This window comes from Antennarius striatus, chromosome 21, assembly GCF_040054535.1.
Source record: "Antennarius striatus isolate MH-2024 chromosome 21, ASM4005453v1, whole genome shotgun sequence".
Taxonomy (NCBI): domain Eukaryota; kingdom Metazoa; phylum Chordata; class Actinopteri; order Lophiiformes; family Antennariidae; genus Antennarius; species Antennarius striatus.
The window spans coordinates 15670515-15678500 of record NC_090796.1 but is presented as its reverse complement, the minus strand read 5'-3'; positions in this window follow the sequence as shown (position 1 = coordinate 15678500).

Genomic DNA, 7986 nt, shown 5'->3' with positions numbered 1-7986 from the left:
AGCTTACGCTAGCGCATCAGACAGATGTCTCTCTGGTTTCAAAGGCGCCAGAAACAGATGCTTCCCTCACATTTCAAAGGAGACGTTTTACTGGCTTTTCGCCTTGATCCTGTTCAGGATGTCATCGGGTTCCAACTCGCGTCAAAAGTCACTAACCGGGAAAGAACCAAAAGGAACAAGTCTGAGAGCGTTTGGCTTTCTTAGATGATTCCTCCATTCATTGGTTACTTAAGTGTAAAATTAGTGTTCTGATGATGAGTCCTTTCATTCCTACACTCAAACTGTTTTATTTGTCCTGCTGGGAGAAGCGAATTACACGCTTAGATTAGTAATTTGATCATAATCGGTAAAAGGCTCCAGGGATTATATACTGTATATCCATCTTTGAGAATACCTCTCGTTGTGTTACTTTGGAGTATTGGTAAACCTTGGGGTTTTTTAAAAAAAACAAAAGGAAAAATAAAAAAGTTTTTCTCATTTTACTCCACTTTACGTCTGCCACAAATATTAGAATCATAAAATCACTAGTACACCAATAAAAGCACATAATATGTTACTGTACAATAAATAAGAGTAAAACCATATTATCATATTATTAGACCGTAGCAACCCCCGTGACACAGAATACGGAAAAAAGTAGGTGAAGACGAGACAAAGACGTTTTTTCTGTACTATGTTAAAAAATAAAATTTAATCGTGAGCTTAAAATAAATTTGAATGAACCAAATATTAGTAAAGTGCAGGACTGAACCAGGAGTGGATATCTTTTCGATTTACGTTGTGTTTCCCGGAACAGATTAACGACGTAAGCCGAGGTTTGCCTGTAACAAGAAGCTCCAACCTCAAATCCACCCCTCATTTTCGAAGGCCATCTGATCCGAACCAGGAATGGGATCTGCTTTCAAACTGGATGGGAGCGACTGACCCAACTGGAAGTGCTAATCGGTAATCAGCTACAACACGACTGCTGAGGTGACGGGGGTTGCTCTGGTGCGCTGGCGGCTGCACGTGGGACCCCGTGACAGTGGGACCAGCCGAACCGAGAGCCCGTCACGTGTCTCAGGTTGACCGTGTCTCCACGGAGACCGGGGAGCTGTCTGCATTCCGCCATCAGAGCTTTTTCGCGGCTGCGTTGGCAGAGAGGACCTCCGGGCGAACGCCGCGCTCTGGGCCTGTTATGGTGCTGTCACCGCTAAGGGGCGGCTGGGGGGTGGGTGGGCAGCGCACCAGGCAACCTTTCCTGAAAAGTCGTGAGGTGTAACAGAAATGGGTTCTGTCAAAATCTCTGTTTGCGTTTCCTTGACAGAATGAATGAATGAACCGCACCAGTATTTATCTGTTTTTCCGCAAAGCTGTAATTAAAGCGTTTTGAGGCTTCTGCATGGGGGGTGCGGAGAGGCTGAGGATTTCCTGGTGTAGAAAGTGAATCCCTGCTGGGTCTTTCTTTACTGAATGTTAATTGGATTTAATCTATAAAAGCCCCCCAGTCCTTACAAAGACATCCTTTTTAATCAAAACATAAATGAGACATGCGAGAGTCATTGAGAGTATCATATCTCAGGGGGATTTAGGCCTTCTGATCCAGAGAGAGGCTCCTTTGTCTTTGCACTCTGCTTAATCTCTTGTGATCAAGTGTTTAATTTGACATTAGGAGGTTATATTAAATAGTAGAAGTCTTCCCAGGAGAGTGTGTACCTCCACGGGGCAAGAATGAGCCCTGCAGATCTGGATTACCACCTGGTTCCACCTCCGTTAGTCACTTCCTTAGACCTCCTCCCAACGGTCTATTGAGATTCACAAAAAATTGGTTGAATGGTTGATCGGTCCCTCCATCCTGATCCGCAAAAAAATGTTGCCTGACCCAAATCCTGTCCTAAAACGAACTTGGAAAACCCGTTGAGTAGTTTTTGTGTAATCCTGCAAATATTTAAGGTGGAAACCACACTTCCTTAGCATTTAGAGGCAGAACAGATCTGCGTTCCGATGAATTCATGATCAGAAACACTGAGAAATCACATCTTCCTGATTTACACACCTTTCTACAGGTGTTGCTGCCACTATATGAAGTACTTTTGTTTGATTGTGTCCAACTTTTCAGTTTATTTCACTTTGAAATCTAGGTTTTCGCTTTGAAAAAAAAAAAGGCCGCAATAAGTCTGTGCCTGATTTTTCGTGTCTTCCTGTTGCTGAAATTGCAATATCGTCCATCTCTTTGTTGGGTAATTGTAAACTCCAGAGACAAAACCTATTTGTCGTGGCCATCGGCGCTGTCTCGCAGGCCAGTTTCCCTGACATAAAGCGACACCGCCGCCATCCCTCAGCCCGGCCCGCTGTTGCGTGCGAACCCGCGGACGAGCTGACAGGCTTATTTGCAGCAGGACACATGCAGCCGAGACGACGCCATCGCTCCAATGCCAAACGCTGCTGGATGACGAATCACACAAGAGAGAGGGTAAAGAGAGAATACCAATATTCATTCACCAGTCATTTACTTTGGGTACTTCCTTCCTGGATAAGTGCTTTTTTCCCTTCTCCTGTTCAATTACCCAAGCACCCCATAAAAACTTGAAGTTCTGTCTCTGGAGTGAAATATTGTCACGCCGCATGTAGCAATAAGAACGAGATTTAGGACGAGCGTCTCCTTCGTGACAGAGGGATCCTCTCCGTCACCAGTATATTGTGGTCCCCAGCTGCTCGTTAGAGATGGAACCATTACTTTACGGCTTCTCCTGCTCCTCCGTCACCGGACTTCACGGCTCCCCCTGCAAGTAAATAAACACAAACGAGCCTACGATCGCGGCCCATACAGCCAAAAGGAGTGAGACGTAGTGTTCTTCCATAGCGGCGTGGCCCATTAAACTTCTAATGCCTCTCACTTCATTTCTCATAACATCTCTTTGTGCTTGGATTGAGTTTATTCCACAGGAAAGTCCCCTGTGAGCGATGCAATCTAATGTGTTTGTTGGTTATGGTCTGTGCATTCCGCATGGCGCTGTTTGTATTTAAGTTGAATTATATTTGCTCATTCATTCATTTCTGCTAGTTTAATTTTATTTACCCCATTCATTACACAACTTCCTGGTTACGTGCATCACGTACACCAGCCCTTCTCGTCAATGTATCCAACTATTAATTGATAATTAGATTGCAGCAAATATGAAAAGAAATGGTTTTAGCTTGGAATAAGTTGTTATTTAGTTATGAAAACTCACTTTTACATCATAAAAAACAATACAAGACTATTTGTAGGTTAATGTAGACCCACCTGTTTCATGCACACAACAATCCATGTCTTTTGGGCCACGTGGGGCTTACACTCAGGAGTTGTTGTCCTTGACTGATTGTGCCAGTCTGGGTGGATAATGTAATTACATGCAGGATGTCCACTCATTCCTGATAATGAACGCCTACTGAGTTGTTCCAGAGGAACTGCCCTCTTCTAAATGAATGCACAGTCTGGGGACACGGAAATAAAATCTGGATATCTATCTGGATACCTCATCTTGCAGTTCCTCCTCCTCGACACAGGGTGGCGATAGATCGCACTAGCTACAAGTGGGCTACAGTGCCGCTATGAACTAGCTGACATAGAGATTGTTCCGCTAACAGTGTCTGGGTGAGTTATCCTGGTCTAAGGAGGAAAAAGCTCTCCAGGTGCCCACTGACAAGATTTTACGGATAAGTCAAATAAAATATGGAAATATGTCATTTATTTAGTCGAGAACTTCGTGACTTTCATGACGAGAATGGAAAACTGGAAGAACAGCTTCACCAAAAACATGGACTCAACAGTAGAAACTTTAAGAGTCTCTTTAGTCCAGAAGATGAAAAGCCTCCAATCCATTGAGGAAACAAGCCAATGAACACACCTCCGTTCTCCCATCTGCTGGAGCTGCATCCATTTCTTCTAAATGGGGAGCAGTAATTGGTGGCGTCAGGAAGTGGTTGGAATCCCGAGAGCGATGGAGCTCCTTGGCAGCTGGAGGCTGGAGGATGCTACCGTTGTGATCATCTCCTCCAACCCCCAAAAAGCTCTGCCCCTCGGGGACGAGACTGCTGGGACAGATGGTCTCTGGGAGATGAACACCTTTTCATTTTTACTCCTCTTCTCCTCAGTCGACCCCCGTTTTTTTGGGGTTTTTTTTTTTAAATAAACACCAACAATCCCTCCATCTCACATCTGTCCTGGCAGCAGAGCTGATACGTCTAGGGAACCCAGGGAACAAGGGAATTACCTTTTGAAAAGTGTGTGTCTCACATGATGGGAGAGCCAACGAAGCCTACACGCATGCAAAGCCATGCCTTTTTATTTGCCCTCATGACAGTACAACCATTAGCTGCCTGGTGGTTGTTTTCACTTGTCAAGCATTATGAGATAACCTTCACAAGTCATGGCCACCTCACAAATTTCTCTGCATCGCTGAGACGAGGTTTGTGTAGAGAATGCAGAGCTTCTAACGAGTCCCTTCCATCTCAGTTTTCTCCCCCCCCCCTGTCGCCTTGGATATGTTCATATTTGGCGCTTATGCAACCGTCTCTGCTCTCGTGCTGAACTGGGGGGCCATGCAGGCGGACGACTGGTTGTTACTCCAATGTGAGGACAGCGTTTAAGCGGTTGTCTCTTCGCGGTGCTCCTCTGGATGATTGAGTCGGATCTGAAGACGATGGCCTGGCACAAGCGTTTACCTTCTCAGCTCACATCCAGTCGTGAACTTTCAGCGAAACCTCCCTTTTTTTTCTCTTTGTTTGTCGCAACGACAGCCAGAATGATCGCTAACTAGACTCCAGGCTACATCTGATTAAAAACCTGTGTGTCATCGACAAACATTGTGCCGTTAAACTGATTTATCCACAGGAAAATAATTTTATTGACGTGCATTAATCTGCTTAAAATTTTTTTTTTTTGTAATTCAAAGATAAAAAGCGACCTGGAATCATCATCGATCTACGGATTTGCTTCAAAAACGAGTCAAATCTTCTCCAGCTCGTGATCCACCATTGGATCAACTTTCATTAAAATCTGTTAACGACTTTTTGAGTTATCGCGCAGACAATCAGGATGACGTGGGCCATCCCACAGCCTCTTGTTTGTGAAGTTAAAATCAAGATAATGATTAGTCACGATCAGGTTTTTAACCCCCGGATGGCTCTCTACTTTCAGCCCTATCTTCATCCTCTGACTCACCTTCCTCACCATCGGCTCAAATTAGCTCCCGGCCTGTCGGAGAGAGAGTCCGACCGCTATAGGACAACGTTTGAGGACCGGGGCATAAATCATCCCCCCCGGAGCAGGAGCTGTGGCAGTCGTGGACGCACATCCACCACCACCGCGAGATTTACACGGCACATCGAAGCGCAGCCACGCAATCTGGGTCCTCTCCACCGGGTCATCTTCAAATTGGTTATTGATCTTCCAATCACAAAAATGAATCATACGTTGCCAGCGCTGCTTAGGTGCTACGTTTACAGTATTGTGACTGGTGTTACTGCTGATATGCAGCTCTGGGGATGGATTATTGTTTGGAAACCATGAGAGACTTGCACTGAACAGGGAGTTAATAGGAAAAGAAATTAGAAGCAGTCTGGCTTGAGATGAATGGATGCCATATTGTCATCCAGCAGAGCCTCATTATAAGATCTCAAAAACAGCTGAAGAGACCCGTTGACAGTCGCCGAAGTGAAGAGCTTGAAGTTGGATGTGAATGATTATAACTGCAGACATTTTAATGTTGTCGTTTCAGAATAACAGCGGTACTTAATTTAAATAATATACCGTTATTCTGGACAGGCTCCACTTTGGCTATGCATCATTTACGTGATGATAAATTCCGCAAATGCCTCCTAACTCGGACTCATTCCCTATTTGAAAAAGCTAAAGAGTCACCATATGACATCCAAATGCACAGAATTCTGTCACAGTGGCTTTACTAACATCTAACTTAAATGGGACAGGCTGCATGGAAGCACTTTGTTTCAGCTCTTGGCATATTGTGGCGTATTCTTTAATGGGGCTTCACTTCTTGGCCAATTAGGCTCCAAGATGGTGTGTAAATGTAGCTTCTGCCCTGGGAGCAGCTTCCTCATAAATGCCAGAATGGCCATTATCAGAATTCCTTTGTGAGTGAAAAGAGACAGATAAAATATAGACTCAGCCTTAATTGAAAGGTTGTAAAAAAATAAATAAAATACAATAAGAGAGGGACAGTGTGTGCTATCTTTAAATTTCCTTTTAAATGTCAATATCTGAATCAGAGCTCCTGTTCCATGTTGGGGGGGTGGGGGGATGTCAAACCCTCCCCTATCAAAGACGGCTGTGTCATCCCTCATGGATTCCGAATTACCCAATAAATCCATCGTGTGCGATGACAGATCACGTGGTTCTAATTGGCTCTCAGATCGTAATTTGGGGGCTGTTATTTTTGATGCATGTGCACATGTTCGCTTAGAGAGGCTCGTTACGACGACACGGGGGAAGCGTAGCGTGATTGGTGACGGCTGACACCCGTGTGGGTTTTTGAAGCGCGTTTGCTGGTCGTCTGTAACAATAACAGGCTTAATTTTTAACAAATTAAATCATCATGTGCTCAAATCAGTCGTAATCTATTCAGTTGCATGTTGACGGGAAGTCAGGCAAAGTCTACAAAAATGTTTCTGTAGCAGCAGAACCTCGAGCATCGTCCTGAAGAAAACACATCTGTCCACAAAAGGCCAGATGTAACTTTTAAATGTAACCAAATGTAACTCAATGCAATGTAAAATACATGTAAAATAAGATGTAACTACTCCTTAATGTTAAATAACTTTATTTATTTATTACTTATTCAAGTTACAAACATTACAGTTACACCAAAACACAAACATGTTTGTTTGTTTCTCTGTTCTGACATAAATCCTTTTAATTTCTCCGGTTATTAAACCCACAGAACTCCATCAATCAAGGATCAAACTATCCAAGAGAATAAAGAAAAATAACATCAAACACAAGTTAGGACGTTTAACTTTGTTCAAAACGTTTTTGTCAATGTTAAAATGAGCTTAATTACTGCATTGTGGGAAATGTAGTTCGCTTTTGACCTATTTATTTTTAGACGATCTGACCTTTTATGTTCTCGTGGGCCACATAAAATGATGCGGAGGTCCACATTTGGCCCCTCGGGCCTTGAGATTGACACGTGTGGTTTAGACGCTGTAGTGATGATCTATCTGCAAATGAGGGTATAATTAGCATATTTTCTAATCAATTTCATTTCCTGTGCCTTTGGAGATGTGGATCGTGTGTGGTGAGACTCCTTCACCTTCAGGTTTGTGTTTTTAGACGAGTCCTTCATGACCAAAAATAAAACTCCTGGACGGATTCTTCACGATGTGTATCTGCTTGGCTCATATCTTGCAGAGGTTCTGTTCTTTCTTCTCAGCTGAGGCAGGAAACCAGCCTCTGCTGTGTCACTTCTCCTGGACTCTGGCAGGCCTCTAAGCAGGGGGGGTAGGGGGTGGACAGCTCTGCCCCCCGGTCCCCACTGAGTCAATAGCAGCCAGCAGGCAAGGCTCTGTCTCCTTCTGCAGCGTGGCCGACACTTATTAGTGTTAATGTACTCCCATCATCCATCTCCAGGTGGGCTTCCGCTATTGATCTCCACGCCAGGACTTGTCACAGCTACTCCTCACACGCCGGTCGCCGGCAGCAACGGCATCAGAGGACGGTTCCGTCAATAGAGCCGCGGCTGGACGGCCACCATTACCCCGGGACAAACAAAAAGAGGCACATGGCAAAATCTGGAGGATGGTGTTTGTGTGGCAGCGAGTTCAGATAATGTCAGCACCGAAGATTCATTGGGCTTATGATCAGTTCAGGGAAAACGGTAGCTGCTAATGAGCTCTCAAAGTTCTAATCTCTGTATATCAGTTCTATAAACCACTGTGGTGCTTTTTTGTTTGATGGGTTTAAAAATAATAATTTGTAGTCCGGACATTTTTCATATTTGATTA